Below are 17,466 nucleotides of genomic sequence, written 5' to 3'. Positions count from 1 at the left end.
CCTGCTGTCAATCACACACGTTGTCTCCTACTGTCGCCGTTCCTGCTGTCGGGACTGGGTCACCACATCACGCTGACCGATCTCCAGACGAGGCGTCGCACCCCCCACGATCACGCAGCGGCTCCCTCTTTTCCACCTGGCCTTCATGCGTTCCACTTCCAATCTAGGGCCTCTCTCCTTCCAGTGCTCAGCTTGCTTCCTTTTAATACGACCTTTAAACAGCTGAAAGGACACCTCTGGACACACCCATGCCTCAACATGTGATCACTATCAGCTAATTTGTCCCGTTGCCAGCCAATCCACAGTGGATTAAAACAATGTAAAATAACACACTGAAACAATGTGATACAAACAGAGTAAAATCATGCAAATAAAAACTAAAATCAGAAAAAAAAAACAATATAAACGATGAATACAAATTTCTACTGTGTGAAACATTTTCACTCTTTGAATATTTTTCATTTCTTACAATCAGAATTCTCCAATAGATTTGTAGAAGAAAATTATTTTCTTTCATGCATCACCAACTGAACCTTTTATGTTAACGTCTCAATCTCCAGCCTAACCTCATTGAATTTTGCTTAGCAAAGTACTTTTCAACTCTAATAATTAGTAAGATTATATTTCTTATCATCTGTTGGTCGTCTGACCTGATAAACTTCAATGAACATTATAACACAGGAGTGATTGTCTCTAAAAATGGGCTCCTGCATTCTTGCAGACATTTTTCCATCACAACTTATGGATGATGAAGGATTTGATTAAAGCTGTGAAACATTACTGATAAACTTCATGTGATGTTGCATTAAAGCCAAATTTCTATTAAAATCAGGGACTTTTCTAACTGACCTCTGACCTTTGAGCAGTAGTGTGTACTGTATGCTTGTATGTAACTGTATCTGACCTGGATTTTATCACCAGTTTCAAATAAGAATCTTCTTTAAAGTCTGTCTTTCAATACAAATGAAGTTAAACTTTATCAAGGCTGATGGTAAACTGTCCCTAACAAGTCCACTTTATTGCGTGCTCATTGACTTTCTCCTATCAGAGCTGTTTAACAAGTCCACCTTATACATGCTTATTAATCTATCACGCTTATCAGTGGCTCATGGTTGCTTAAAGCCTATGTCTGAACTTGAGCACAGAGGCAGAGCATCATTCAATCTTGGCAGCAGCTCCAGGATGACAAACTCCACTTTCTCTGCATCAGACAGCTCATAACTTTTTAACCGTCTCTCCTGATAGTCTCATATCATCTGCTCTAATCAATAACCATACACTATCATTACAATGTAGACTACAGCTCAAAAGTCTGAGGTGAATTAGAAATGTCTTGTTTCCTGAATAGACTCAAATTTGGTTTCAGATTGAATCACAGCAATTTATCAAAATAATCATATAAATGCTTAATATTAACACTGATCACAAATCATGAATGATTTTAATAGAATATCTACAGAGGTGTTTAGAGAGCCATTTTCAGCAATAATCCCTCCTGTGTTCAGTGGTACATTGTCTTATCTAATGCAAGCTTATGTGGGGAAATATTTTGCTGCTATTGTTAATAATCATCATTACCATTGCATTAATAATTAATATTGATATTGTATTCAGATGTTTAAACATATTGGTACCTAATTAGCCTTTATCACAGGTGCAGTTATAACCACGTTAAACATTTGAGTTAAATCAATAATCTTAAATGCTTTTGAATGCTTGTTATAATCTTAAATGTGTATGTGCTGATTCTGTTGGGTTATAAAAGAAAGGCCTAACTCTGAGTACACTCTGTGCCAAAGTAGACACGAAGCGCAGGCTTTTGCAGAGCGTGTTTGTGAAAGTGAAACTAAAGCAGAGTCTAAGTGTGAGTTACTTTGAGGAGCTGTTTGGATGATGCTATTTGAATAACCAGGTTATTCATTATTATCTTTTATACTTTTATATTCTTTGATTAAGCTTTTAGTAGAGGTTCTTGATTAAAACATTTATTCAACATATTACAGATATAGTTTCAGTTAGGTTATTATGCACATGAGAATTGGCCTCTCTTCTCATAAGACAAAGTTCGTGTGAGGTCGAGCCACACATACACACACACACACACACACAGTAGATAGACTCATTTATAGGTGAGAGGTTAATCATGTTTTGCTTGCAACTGCAAAATTATGCTTGCAAAAAAGAACAGTTTGTTGCAGAATGTGTGCCTGATGTTCCAGACGATAAGTGAGCGTCCGGCAGCGACAGGAAGACACCTGGCAGGGAGACGAGGCGAAGTTCTTTTCAAACTGTGTTAAAAGTCATTGTGGTTTTGATTTGACGTATGCATATATTGTATCTGATGACGCATGAGGGGGCGTTAACCCTGATGAATCAAAAGCAATCTGAAGTGTCTTTTTGGGCAGAGATCTGCAGCTGATGTTATGCAGTGTACATCTCACCACGCGTGTTCATTAAAATCATCGTTTGACTCCACCCGGCCGGATCAGTGTTGTTATTTTGGAATTCCTCCTATATCCCTCCTTAATATTTGAACCCTAACACTTAACACATTAAAGCCTAACTTATCACTCAAAACTGCTTTTTAAGAGATTTTTGCACAAACTGAAACTATTGTGGTGATTAAAGAAACAATAAATGTGTCTGGATCATCCCAGTGTTTGTTTTTAACCTCATGAAACCAAGTTTCCATTTTCCTCTAAAGGGGCTGCAACACCCAGCTGCACAAAATCTTCACTTTTTTTTTTTTTAACATTTTCACTCTTTGAATATTTTTCATTTCTTACAATCAGAATTCTCCAATAGATTTGTAGAAGAAAGTTATTTTCTTTCATGCATCACCAACTGAACCTTTTATGTTAACGTCTCAATCTCCAGCCTAACCTCATTGAATTTTGCTTAGCAAAGTACTTTTCAACTCTAATAATTAGTAAGATTATATTTCTTATCATCTGTTGGTCGTCTGACCTGATAAACTTCAATGAACATTATAACACAGGAGTGATTGTCTCTAAAAATGGGCTCCTGCACGCTTGCAGACATTTTTCCATCACAACTTATGGATGATGAAGGATTTGATTAAAGCTGTGAAACATTACTGATAAACTTCATGTGATGTTGCATTAAAGCCAAATTTCTATTAAAATCAGGGACTTTTCTAACTGACCTCTGACCTTTGAGCAGTAGTGTGTACTGTATGCTTGTATGTAACTGTATCTGACCTGGATTTTATCACCAGTTTCAAATAAGAATCTTCTTTAAAGTCTGTCTTTCAATACAAATGAAGTTAAACTTTATCAAGGCTGATGGTAAACTGTCCCTAACAAGTCCACTTTATTGCGTGCTCATTGACTTTCTCCTATCAGAGCTGTTTAACAAGTCCACCTTATACATGCTTATTAATCTATCACGCTTATCAGTGGCTCATGGTTGCTTAAAGCCTATGTCTGAACTTGAGCACAGAGGCAGAGCATCATTCAATCTTGGCAGCAGCTCCAGGATGACAAACTCCACTTTCTCTGCATCGAGACAGCTCATAACTTTTTAACCGTCTCTCCTGATAGTCTCATATCATCTGCTCTAATCAATAACCATACACTATCATTACAATGTAGACTACAGCTCAAAAGTCTGAGGTGAATTAGAAATGTCTTGTTTCCTGAATAGACTCAAATTTGGTTTCAGATTGAATCACAGCAATTTATCAAAATAATCATATAAATGCTTAATATTAACACTGATCACAAATCATGAATGATTTTAATAGAATATCTACAGAGGTGTTTAGAGAGCCATTTTCAGCAATAATCCCTCCTGTGTTCAGTGGTACATTGTCTTATCTAATGCAAGCTTATGTGGGGAAATATTTTGCTGCTATTGTTAATAATCATCATTACCATTGCATTAATAATTAATATTGATATTGTATTCAGATGTTTAAACATATTGGTACCTAATTAGCCTTTATCACAGGTGCAGTTATAACCACGTTAAACATTTGAGTTAAATCAATAATCTTAAATGCTTTTGAATGCTTGTTATAATCTTAAATGTGTATGTGCTGATTCTGTTGGGTTATAAAAGAAAGGCCTAACTCTGAGTACACTCTGTGCCAAAGTAGACACGAAGCGCAGGCTTTTGCAGAGCGTGTTTGTGAAAGTGAAACTAAAGCAGAGTCTAAGTGTGAGTTACTTTGAGGAGCTGTTTGGATGATGCTATTTGAATAACCAGGTTATTCATTATTATCTTTTATACTTTTATATTCTTTGATTAAGCTTTTAGTAGAGGTTCTTGATTAAAACATTTATTCAACATATTACAGATATAGTTTCAGTTAGGTTATTATGCACATGAGAATTGGCCTCTCTTCTCATAAGACAAAGTTCGTGTGAGGTCGAGCCACACATACACACACACACACACACACAGTAGATAGACTCATTTATAGGTGAGAGGTTAATCATGTTTTGCTTGCAACTGCAAAATTATGCTTGCAAAAAAGAACAGTTTGTTGCAGAATGTGTGCCTGATGTTCCAGACGATAAGTGAGCGTCCGGCAGCGACAGGAAGACACCTGGCAGGGAGACGAGGCGAAGTTCTTTTCAAACTGTGTTAAAAGTCATTGTGGTTTTGATTTGACGTATGCATATATTGTATCTGATGACGCATGAGGGGGCGTTAACCCTGATGAATCAAAAGCAATCTGAAGTGTCTTTTTGGGCAGAGATCTGCAGCTGATGTTATGCAGTGTACATCTCACCACGCGTGTTCATTAAAATCATCGTTTGACTCCACCCGGCCGGATCAGTGTTGTTATTTTGGAATTCCTCCTATATCCCTCCTTAATATTTGAACCCTAACACTTAACACATTAAAGCCTAACTTATCACTCAAAACTGCTTTTTAAGAGATTTTTGCACAAACTGAAACTATTGTGGTGATTAAAGAAACAATAAATGTGTCTGGATCATCCCAGTGTTTGTTTTTAACCTCATGAAACCAAGTTTCCATTTTCCTCTAAAGGGGCTGCAACACCCAGCTGCACAAAATCTTCACTTTTTTTTTTTTTAACATTTTCACTCTTTGAATATTTTTCATTTCTTACAATCAGAATTCTCCAATAGATTTGTAGAAGAAAGTTATTTTCTTTCATGCATCACCAACTGAACCTTTTATGTTAACGTCTCAATCTCCAGCCTAACCTCATTGAATTTTGCTTAGCAAAGTACTTTTCAACTCTAATAATTAGTAAGATTATATTTCTTATCATCTGTTGGTCGTCTGACCTGATAAACTTCAATGAACATTATAACACAGGAGTGATTGTCTCTAAAAATGGGCTCCTGCACGCTTGCAGACATTTTTCCATCACAACTTATGGATGATGAAGGATTTGATTAAAGCTGTGAAACATTACTGATAAACTTCATGTGATGTTGCATTAAAGCCAAATTTTTATTAAAATCAGGGACTTTTCTAACTGACCTCTGACCTTTGAGCAGTAGTGTGTACTGTATGCTTGTATGTAACTGTATCTGACCTGGATTTTATCACCAGTTTCAAATAAGAATCTTCTTTAAAGTCTGTCTTTCAATACAAATGAAGTTAAACTTTATCAAGGCTGATGGTAAACTGTCCCTAACAAGTCCACTTTATTGCGTGCTCATTGACTTTCTCCTATCAGAGCTGTTTAACAAGTCCACTTTATACATGCTTATTAATCTATCATGCTTATCAGTGGCTCATGGTTGCTTAAAGCCTATGTCTGTACTTGAGCACAGAGGCAGAGCATCATTCAATCTTGGCAGCAGCTCCAGGATGACAAACTCCACTTTCTCTGCATCGAGACAGCTCATAACTTTTTAACAGTCTCTCCTGATAGTCTTATATCATCTGCTCTAATCAATAACCATACACTATCATTACAATGTAGACTACAGCTCAAAAGTCTGAGGTGAATTAGAAATGTCTTGTTTTCTGAATAGACTCAAATTTGGTTTCAGATTGAATCACAGCAATTTATCAAAATAATCATATAAATGCTTAATATTAACACTGATCACAAATCATGAATGATTTTAATAGAATATCTACAGAGGTGTTCAGAGACCCATTTTCAGCAATAATCCCTCCTGTGTTCAGTGGTACATTGTCTTATCTAATGCAAGCTTAACACATTAAAGCCTAACTTATCACTCAAAACAGCTTTTTAAAGATTTTTGCACAAACTGAAACTATTGTGGTGATTAAAGAAACAATAAATGTGTCTGGATCATCCCAGTGTTTGTTTTTAACCTCATGAAACCAAGTTTCCATTTTCCTCTAATTTATTTATTTATTAACCTTTATTTAACCAGGGAAATCCCATTGAGATTAAAAACCTCTTTTTCAAGGGAGACCTGGCCAAGATAGGCAGCAGCAGGTGTCTCACAGTTACAGAAATTACTCAAACACAGGCAGCAACAACACACATGCAACCTAAGTGAAAGAATACAAATAAAATAAAATAAAATTCAATAAATTTCAAATAAAAATAAATTTAAAAAAAAAATCAGTTAAAATGACAATCAATCTAATTGAAACAGTAGCATGTTATGGACTTGGACTCAAGGATTCATAGTTTAGATTTAAAAGCACTTAATGAAATAAATTCAGTCATTTTCCATTCCTTCTGCAGTTTGTTCCAAGCCGAGGGTGCTAAATGGACAAAAGCTCTTTTACCAAGTTCAGTTCGGGCAAATGGAACAGAAAGCAACAAGTAACCATGCGGACGAAGAGAATACGGACCAGCATGTTTCATTACAAGCAGGGAACATAGATAAGAAGGCAGCAACCCAAGTATCGCCTTAAATATAAAACTGTATAAATGAGAGTTCCTCCGACTTACCAAAGCAGGCCATCCTACCTGAGAGTATAACTCACAGTGGTGAGTCTGAAATTTACAGTTAGTGATGAACCTCAGAGAAGCATGATACACAGTATCAACCATTCGAAGACATTGAGCAGAAGCATTCATATATAGAATATCACCATAATCCAGCACAGGCAAGAATGTTGCAGCAACAAGCCGTTTCTCTGTATTAAAAGAGAAACACAACTTATTTTGAAAATAAAATCTCAGTTTTAACTTTAGGTTTTTCACAGGATTCTCTACATGTGGTTTGAAGGTAAGCGAGTCATCAATTAAGATTCCCAGATATTTATAGGTGTGAACCAACTCTATTTTATTACCTTCAAGAGTGGTTACTGATGGGATTGTTTGGGCTCGTCTCCTTGATTTGGAAAACAACATGAGCTTTGTTTTGTCTGCGTTGAGAACAAGTTTAAGCTGAAGTAATGAGTGCTGGACAGCAAAAAAGGCTTTCTGCAAGGAGTCAATGGCTTGGACAAGAGTTGAACCACAGCTGTAAATAACTGCATCATCAGCATAGAAGTGCAAGTTTGCATCTGGCACATGTAGACTAAGATTGTTTACGTAAATGATAAATAGAAGGGGACCTAATACAGAACCCTGTGGCACTCCGTTGTGCACTGTAACAAAGTCAGAACATAGACCGTTAGATTTAATGCACTGAGTCCTGTTACTGAGGTAGTTTGAGAACCATGCCACTGCTCTCTCAGAGAGTCCTGACTGGAAGAGTCTAAGTTTTAAAATACAATGATCAACAGTGTCAAATGCTTTTGACAAATCAATCAAAAGGGATGCACAGTGTTGTTTTTTATCAAGTGCAATAGTTACCACTCTAATTGCAGCTGTGATAGTACTGTGATTCTTCCTAAAGCCTGATTGATATTCAGATAAAATGGCATTGGTGTGTAAAAACTCCTTTAACTGCTCACACACAAGAGCTTCAAGAACTTTGGCCAGCACAGATAGATTAGATATTGGTCTGTAATTAGTTAAATTACAGATTAATTAAAGGGGCTGCAACACCCAGCTGCACAAAACCTTCACTTTTTTTAACAGTTTTACTCTTTGAATATTTTTCATTTCTTACAATCAGAATTCTCCAATAGATTTGTAGAAGAAAATTATTTTCTTTCATGCATCACCAACTGAACCTTTTATGTTAACGTCTCAATCTCCAGCCTAACCTCATTGAATTTTGCTTAGCAAAGTACTTTTCAACTCTAATAATTAGTAAGATTATATTTCTTATCATCTGTTGGTCGTCTGACCTGATAAACTTCAATGAACATTATAACACAGGAGTGATTGTCTCTAAAAATGGGCTCCTGCACGCTTGCAGACATTTTTCCATCACAACTTATGGATGATGAAGGATTTGATTAAAGCTGTGAAACATTACTGATAAACTTCATGTGGTGTTGCATTAAAGCCAAATTTCTATTAAAATCAGGGACTTTTCTAACTGACCTCTGACCTTTGAGCAGTAGTGTGTACTGTATGCTTGTATGTAACTGTATCTGACCTGGATTTTATCACCAGTTTCAAATAAGAATCTTCTTTAAAGTCTGTCTTTCAATACAAATGAAGTTAAACTTTATCAAGGCTGATGGTAAACTGTCCCTAACAAGTCCACTTTATTGCGTGCTCATTGACTTTCTCCTATCAGAGCTGTTTAACAAGTCCACTTTATACATGCTTATTAATCTATCACGCTTATCAGTGGCTCATGGTTGCTTAAAGCCTATGTCTGAACTTGAGCACAGAGGCAGAGCATCATTCAATCTTGGCAGCAGCTCCAGGATGACAGACTCCACTTTCTCTGCATCAAGACAGCTCATAACTTTTTTACAGTGTCTCCCTGTCCTCATACTTCTATATATTCTTCTGTAATAGATAACTATACACTATCACTGCAATCAATCTACACTACAGCTCAAAAGTTTGAAGTCAATTTTCACCTGGTTTATAACCATGTGATCGGTCCACACAGGAGCGATTGTTACTAAAAATGGGCCCATGTTTAAGTGTGTAGACATTTCCTAATGCATCATGGGTGATTTAACGTAAATGATTCATTAAACACACATCTGTGAAAACATTACTGATAAATTTCATGTAATATTATGTTAAAGTAAATGTAAATTATTAATTAAAATACGACTGATTCAATCTGACCACAAACTTTTGAGCAGTAGTGTGTGTTGTATGCATGTGTCTGTCTGTATCTGATCAGGATTTTGTCATCGGTGTCAACAAAATGCTCATTTTTTTAGCTGTGTCCATCATCAAAATTGAGTTGGAGTGTTTTAACTCTGATGGCAATCTCTCCCTAACAAGTCCACTTTATTGCGTGCTCATTTTCTCCTATTAGTGGCACATAGGAGTCTAACTAATGAACTGTATGCATGTTTCCTAATCTGTCACGCTTATCAGTGGCTCATGGTTGCTTAAGGCCTATGTCTGTACTTGACCACAGAGGCAGAGCATCATTCAACCTGCCAGCTGCCTATCTTGGGAGCTTTTCAAGGATGACAGACTCCACTTTCTCTGCAGCAAGACAGCTCATAACTTTTTTACAGTGTCTCCCTGTCCTCATACTTCTATATATTCTTCTGTAATAGATAACTATACACTATCATTGCAATCTACACTACAGCTCAAAAGTTTGAAGTCAATTTTCACCTGGTTTATAACCATGTGATCGGTCCACACAGGAGCGATTGTTACTAAAAATGGGCCCATGTATAAGTGTGTAGACATTTCCTAATGCATCATGGGTGATTTAACGTAAATGGTTCATTAAACACACATCTGTGAAAACATTACTAAAATTGAGTTTATGGCAAACTCTCCCTAACATGTTCAGTTTATTGCGTGCTCATCAATCTACTCTACAGCTCAAAAGTTTGAAGTCAGTTAGAAACGTCTTTTTTTCTTAAAAAACCAAGATTTGCTTTTAGATTTTGTAAATTAATTGTGAATGCAAATAAATATTATTCCTTAAAACTTGCATAGATCACCAATTATGAATGATGATTGATTAAATATTAACTGGTGTATGGATGCAACAATAATAGCGAGTGTGTAGATTATATTACCTTTCCTCAGTTTATCGTATTAAATCTCAGCTTACTAGTGACCCAGCAGTTTTCCAAGTACAGAAGCGCTAATCAACATATTTTTTTCAAGTAATATAAAAATCAATTTTATATATTACCTTTTTAAACATCCCATTTTTCTTTCTAATGTCATTAAAACAAGTTTGCACATTTGTATAACAACAGTTGGACCTCCAGATCTTTCAAGCTTTCAGTTTTTTTCTCAGTGTCACACATGGATTAGTTTTCGTCTCTTTCAATAAGAAAGTCAAATCTTCAAACCCTAAAGCAATCTTTGTTTCTTTCAATCATTCCAATATTTTTCATCTCCTGTTATATAATTGCAGTTAACCAGGGCTTAGCTACTCTGATCTACAGTGATTTTGGGGGTGTGGATACCTATTTTTTTTCACAGGTGCAGAGCCTTTTTCTACAAAATTATGAATAAACTGCATTTTTTAAAAGTACCATTAACATAAATGTAGACTGACAAGTAACTCAACCTTTAACACAGTGATCAGTAGAGAAGAAAGAAAATAACCCATTTCAACATTTCTAGTTCAGATCAAAATTATTGTTCTGATTAAGGAAACAGTAAATCTGGCCGCATTATTGTCCTGATCCTCCAATTTTCCCTTTCCAATGTGACTAAATAAAATTCAACTTTTTTTTTTAAAATAAAAGCAGTTGCACACCCAGATATTTCTTACAGTAAGAATCCTCCAACAACCTTTCAAAAGAAACATTTTTTGTCTTTCCTCAATTTTGAGACCAACTGAACCCACAAAGCTGAAGCTGCAGACCCCAAACTAACCAAATGTAATGTTTCCTTAATCAGCACAGTCATTTTTAAGTCTTTATGTGTTATGTTTACTCACAGTTTTGATGCTTGCTTCTTCGACTTGATCCACGATTAGCTCTGCACCATCGCTCTGCTGTTTCCTCTCTCCTCATGCTTCTCCTTCATGCGTCCTGTCCTCAGATATAATCCAACCAGCCTCCTTGTTTCCTCCTTGACTTGTATTCGCAAAATTTCCAGTTAAATTAAGAGAAATCCAGAAAAGTTTTCTTGCTTCAAAAGCTCTTCCAGTTGCCTGTCTTCTTGTCCTCCTTCAAATGTGCATTTTTCTACATTTGTATTTATTTGACTTCATATTGCCATGACAACACAAAAGCAGGTGGTTCTGTCCTCTGCTGGTGTTCCATAATGATGTAAAAGTATGTTAATAATCTTTAAACAGACACTCACTGATCCTGTAAGAGCAGGAATTTAACTACAAACCCTCATAGTTCCCATCAGTATCATTCGTTCTGCTCTGCTTTTCAAGGATGACAGACTCCACTTTCTCTGCATCAGGACAGCTCATAACTTTTTAACAGTCTGTCCCTGTCCTGATACTCCTACATTGTTTTTTTTTTTTTTTTTTTATTGATTAGCATTCAAATATCTCAGTGAAGACAGAACAAAGATCTACCACAAAGCAAGAAAGCATGAGACAAGGCTAATCAAAAGGTATTGGCTGAAGCATTTGCTTATTACGCCAACCCTTTTAACAAAAGATCTTTTAGCATGCAGCTCCTGTACACAGGGCTCGAAGCAAATAATAAAACAAAGCAAAAACAAAACAAACAAACAAACAAACAAGAAAAAAACAAAAAAACAAAAAACTTTCCACCTTAGATAAGTAACTACATCAAAGCAAAAGAATCAAGAGGTTTTTTTTGTTTTTTGTTTTTGTTTTTTTTGCTCTTTTCATTCTTGATATATATATTTTTCTAATACTCTATTTTTAAACATATTTTTAAACAAGGAAAATGAACTACACCTTTTTAAATCACTGTCATAACTATTCCACAGGTTAACTCCTCTAACAGAAACACATCTCTGCTTTATATTTGTCCTTATCTTGTTTTTTTTTAAAGAAATCTGTTCCCCTTAAGTCATATTGACTCTCTCTGACTTTGAACAGCTTCTGAGTACTGGGGCAAAGCAAGTTATTTTGTGCTTTATACATTATCTGTGCCATTTTATATTCAACTAAATCATAAAATTTCAGGGTATTCAGATTAATAAACAAAATGTTAGTTGGTTCTATATAGTTTGATTGGTTTATAATTCTTATAGCTCTTTTTTGCAACTTGAAAATAGGAAGAGTGTTCGTTTTATATGCATTACCCCATATCTCCAGACAGTAAGTCATATATGGAAGCAACAGAGTACAATAGAGTGTGTATAATGATTTTTTGTTCAGGACATGCTTTGTTTTATAGAGAATAGCAATGGTTTTTGACATTTTTGTTTTCACATGGTTTATATGAGACTTCCAACTCAGCTTATCATCAATTATCACTCCAAGAAATTTATTTTCGTACACTCTTTCAATTTCAATTCCATTAACCCTGATTTTAGATACATTTTTAATTTGTCTAGTGCCAAAAATAATCAATTTTGTTTTCTTTATATTTAATGATAACTTATTTACATCAAACCAGTTTTTTTTAATATATTTAACTCCTTTTCCGCTGTAGTCAGAAGCTGTTCTAGGTTTTTACCTGAGCAATACAGAGTAGTATCATCAGCAAACAATACACATTTTAACAGTTTGGAAATGCTACATATGTCATTTATGTATAATATAAATAATTTAGGGCCCAGCACAGAGCCCTGAGGAACACCACAAGTTACCTTCAACTGCTTAGATTTTACATTATTGAATTCGACATATTGATATCTGTCATCCAGGTAACTTTTCATCCACTTGTATGCTAACCCTCTTATGCCATATCTCTCTAGTTTATTCATTAATATAGAATGATCAATCGTATCAAACGCCTTTTTTAAGTCTATAAAAACACCAACAGTATATTCCTTATTATCTATAGCATTAGATATCCCTTCTACAAGTTCCATCACTGCCATCGAAGTGGACCTTTTCACTCTAAAGCCATATTGGTTATCACTTAGGAGATTATGCTTCTCAATATATTTATCAAGTCTATTAACAAATAACTTTTCTAAAATTTTTGAGAACTGTGGGAGCAGTGATATTGGCCTATAATTGGTAAACTGACTTCTCTCTCCATTTTTATGGATTGGAATAACTTTTGCTATTTTCATTTGTGAGGGAAATACACCAGTTTGAAAGGACAGATTACAAATGTATGCGAAAGGTTGCACTATATATATTCTATAATACTTTTAACTAATATCATGTCAATACCAAAACAGTCAGTGGACTTTTTATTTTTAAATGTCTTCACAATGTTAATTATTTCTCTATGAGTTACAGCACCAATAAACATGGAGGACACATTCTGAGTAATATGTTTATTTAGGTCGTTATTATTTCTTGACTCTGGAATTTCTTTTGCTAAATTAAAGCCAACATTTACAAAGAAATCATTAAATTCATTTGCAATGTCTTTAGTTTTATCAAGCACAATATCTTTATCTTTTTTAAAATAATCTGGATAATTCTTATTTTTTGAGCCCTTTTTGATTATACTATTTAATATCCTCCATGTTTCTTGTGTGTTACTTCTACTTTGCTCCAATAATTTGTGGTAATATTCTTTCTTACTTGTTCTTATAATATTTACTAATCTATTTTTATATAACTTGTACTTTATTTCAGCATCTTTTGTCCTCTGTTTTATGAATCTCTTATATAGATTATTTTTCTTTTTACATGCATCTTCTATCCCCTTTGTGATCCATGGCTTATTTGATCTGTGATGCTTTCTAGTGATTTTCATTAAAGGACAATGTTTTTCATATAGTGAAATTACAGTTGATAAGAATGCATCATATGCACTATTTGAATCTTCATTTGCAAAAACCTCATTCCAATTGTGTTCCTTTAAGTCCACCTGGAGGGCAGCAATGGCTCTTGTTGTTCTAAGTCGTATCATATCAAATATTTGATTCTTTTGTTTAGTTTTAATCCCAAAATAATTTTGAAAAATTGCAAAAACAGGAAGATGATCGCTTATATCAGTTATAAGAAGTCCACCTACTATTTCATGGTCAATTTTATTTGTGAATATATTATCTATCAATGTAGCTGTATCAATTGTTATTCTACTTGGTTTTATAATTACAGGAAAAAGGGAGTTACTATACATTGTATTTATGAAATCTGTTGTTTTCTGATGTCCATTTGGGTTTAGCAAATCTATATTAAAATCACCACAAATTATTTGCACTTTTTTATCATTTAGGTTGCTAAACATAGCAGCAAGTTTTTCATTGAATGTCTCAAGGCATGAACCTGGTGTCCTATAGATGCAACTTATAATTATATTGTTATATAATTCTTTGAAATCCATGCTTTTTCAACATGGATTTCAATAGTGACACATTCCAATACGTTATCTATGGTGCTTGACATACATTCAATCAGACTACATTTCAAAACTTTATCTACATATAAGGCAACACCGCCTCCTTTTTTATTCACCCTGTTCATTGTAAATAATTCGTATCCTTCCAGTCCCATTTCACTAATTTTCTCATTATCGAGCCATGTTTCTGATATTGCAATTATATTAAACTTTTTTAACTTACTTAAACATTCTGTAATTTTAGAAAAAAATTTATACAGGCTTCTACTATTGAAATGTATGACCGACAATGCATTTGCCATTTTAATATTCATATTGAATTGGTCATCTGTATAGTACTCACAAGTATTATTGGTGTTATTGTAGAAGTGGGTATCTGGGTCAATGTTACTTTCAGGGTCATGCATGTTGTGCTCTGCATAGTTAAACGTTTTGAAGTTCGTTTTCTCAGCGTGTGTGGCAAAATAACCACCTTGACAGTCCTTTTCATAATCAAATTCTTCCTCTTCAATATCTCTGAATGGAAACCTATAATCTGTGTCCAAACTTGTCATTTATGTGTTTTTGTTTTTGTTGTTGTTTTTTGAGCCGTAAGGCCAGAAACACTTTCCATACCCATTGTTCATTATCCAATCGTCACTTTTCCAATAGATTCCAGAGCAGATTCCTGATTATTTATATTGCTCTAAGTCTACATCATCTGCTATAATCAAAAACCATGGACTCTCACTGCAATGTACGCTACAGCTCAAAAGTTTAAATACAATTAAAAACGTCTTGTTCTATGACTACAATTATTTTTAGTTTAATGTTGAGGAACACAAAATTAATCAGAGAATTAAAGCAATATGAACACTTAATAGTAACACTGACCATAAATCATGAATGAGGTTTAATGGAATATTAACACAGATGTACAAAAGCCCATTTACAGCAACAATGTCTCCTGTCTTCCAGTGGTACATTTTGTTATCTACTGTAAGTTTATCGTGTTAAATCCCAACTTATCAGTCAAGAAAAGTTTTTTCCAAAAATATCAGCACAGACCAAAACTACTTTGCTGATTAAGAAAATAACACATTTGGACTCATGACTGTGTGGATCATCCCATTTTCTCTTTTCACACTGATTAAACCAAGTTGGCACTTTTCCATCAACAATGTGAACATTTGGGTGTGCCACTGCCTTCAACTTTTTATCAGCTTCATTTATGAAAGAATTTTCATGTCTAAACACCATTTTTTTCTGATATAAAATTTAAAAAATCCTTTACTTCCACCTATTTTAAGACGATGTGACAACAAATTCAACAGATGCCAAATGAAATTATTATTTTTTAATTACAATTTCTTTTACGTTTGTTATTGTATTTCCTGTCGTTCAAAGGGCTAAGCAACATTGAACGACTTCAGAAGCTGTCTTTTTTTTGTGTTTGTCTTCAGAGTTTAGGAGCTGTGTCTCCATTTCACTAAGGCCTACAATTCTTCAAATAAACTACATTAATTAAATGTACCATTACAATGGAAGACTGCCGAGAACTGACTAAACATTTAACACACTGAGCATAAGGCAACCCATTTCCAAATGTTTTTAGTTGAGACCTAAACTGTTGTGCTGATGAAGGAAACAAGACATTTTTTGCCACATTAATGTCACGATCATCCTATTTTCTTTTTCTGCTGTGAATAAACCACCCAGATCTTTAAAGCCTTCTGCACTTTCACACATAATATTTCTCCAATTCTTTTTGGAAATAATTTCATCTTCATTTTGAAAACAACTGAACCCACACAGCTGGAGCTTCAGAGCCCAAACTAACCAAATGTAACTTTTCTTCAATCAGCGCAACAATTTTGAGCTCTTAGTTTGTTTTGTCTGCTCACAGTTTGCTGTCTGCTTCTTCTACTTGGTCCACGATTATCTCTGCACCATCTTTCTCCTGTTGTATTTCTCCTCATGCTGCACCTTCATGTGTCCTGTCCTGAGATGTATTTTTCCTCCTTGAAATCATCTGGGTAACAAATGAAGCCTTCATACTTATCAGGCTGCAGGAGTGGGCTCATTAATGTGTTAGCTATTATCTCCATCTCATCCAAAGCTTACATAACACGGGCATTTTCTTCTTGTTCATTTTAATTGACTTTCTTTACATGCACAAATCAAAAATGTTGTCAGGTCAATCAAATCTGCAATGTTTTCTTTGATTTCTGATGAACACCTGTCTGTGCTCATTTTTACTGTACATTTCATGTTGACATCACCCAGAACAACATGTGTGTGTGTGACAACATGTGTGATGGCTCTTAGACATCTATATCCACTTCCAGGGTTTGGTGGCTACTTGTACTAGGGAGTGGCTTGTTTAGAGCAATATTTGTCACCATGCTTAGTTACTCAACTGAGACTATATATGGACGTCTGCAACCTCAGTTTCTATCGCTCATTCTTCCAGGTCATTTGGGATTATTAGAATTTTATTTGCCTTACACACCCATCCACACACTTCACATATTACAGACATTGACTTTGTTTTTTAAATACATTCATTTTTTCAGTGAGGTGTCCATTTCTGTCTTTCCCCTTCAGCCAGGGGTGTGACATGAATGGTGGATGATGCATGTGATGACAGTCACACATAATTAAGGGTAAACGCTGAACTTAATCACCTGAAATCATCATAAAACTTAGACTGAGAGGCAACAAAGACATTTATTATTTGTAGAGTAGTTTAAAAATATGTACAGCGCCCTCATTTAATGTAATTAAAGGATGAAAGAGAGAGGGATTGGTTAATCCATAATGTTACAGATTTAGGGGCTTTCACACAGGACAGATCAACAATTGAATGACTCTATAAAATATATTGAGTCTTTGTATGCTCTAATGAAGCTCTGAGGTGTGCTGGATTTGATCGCTGTCAATAGACACAATTAATCTGACTGACAGAGAGAAGGCCAAGACCTCAGGAGGACAGTTCATCATCTTCTTATTCAGCTTGTTTTAGAACTGAAGATGAAGATGAGAGGTGAAATGTCTGCATGCCCTCTGCTGGGAGTGAGTGAAAACACTTTTACTGACGGCTGGATCTAAATACTGAGTTTGGTGCCAAACGCA

The 17,466-nt window shown here is 35.0% G+C and overlaps 1 long non-coding RNA gene across 1 annotated transcript in view; it reads right to left on the bottom strand.

Moving 5' to 3' along the window:
* The window catches only part of LOC146513629 (uncharacterized), a 101,816-nt gene extending 90,474 nt beyond the window's left edge, over positions 1 to 11,342 (bottom strand). The window contains exon 1 of the long non-coding RNA XR_014874981.1: positions 427 to 11,342. This is a non-coding gene — a long non-coding RNA (uncharacterized LOC146513629). The remainder of the gene's footprint in view (positions 1 to 426) is intronic.
* Positions 11,343 to 17,466: the final 6,124 nt, after the last annotated feature.

Source organism: Neolamprologus multifasciatus, chromosome 7, assembly GCF_963576455.1.
Source record: "Neolamprologus multifasciatus chromosome 7, fNeoMul1.2, whole genome shotgun sequence".
Taxonomy (NCBI): Eukaryota; Metazoa; Chordata; class Actinopteri; order Cichliformes; family Cichlidae; genus Neolamprologus; species Neolamprologus multifasciatus.
This window is presented reverse-complemented; position numbering and strand designations above follow the sequence as displayed.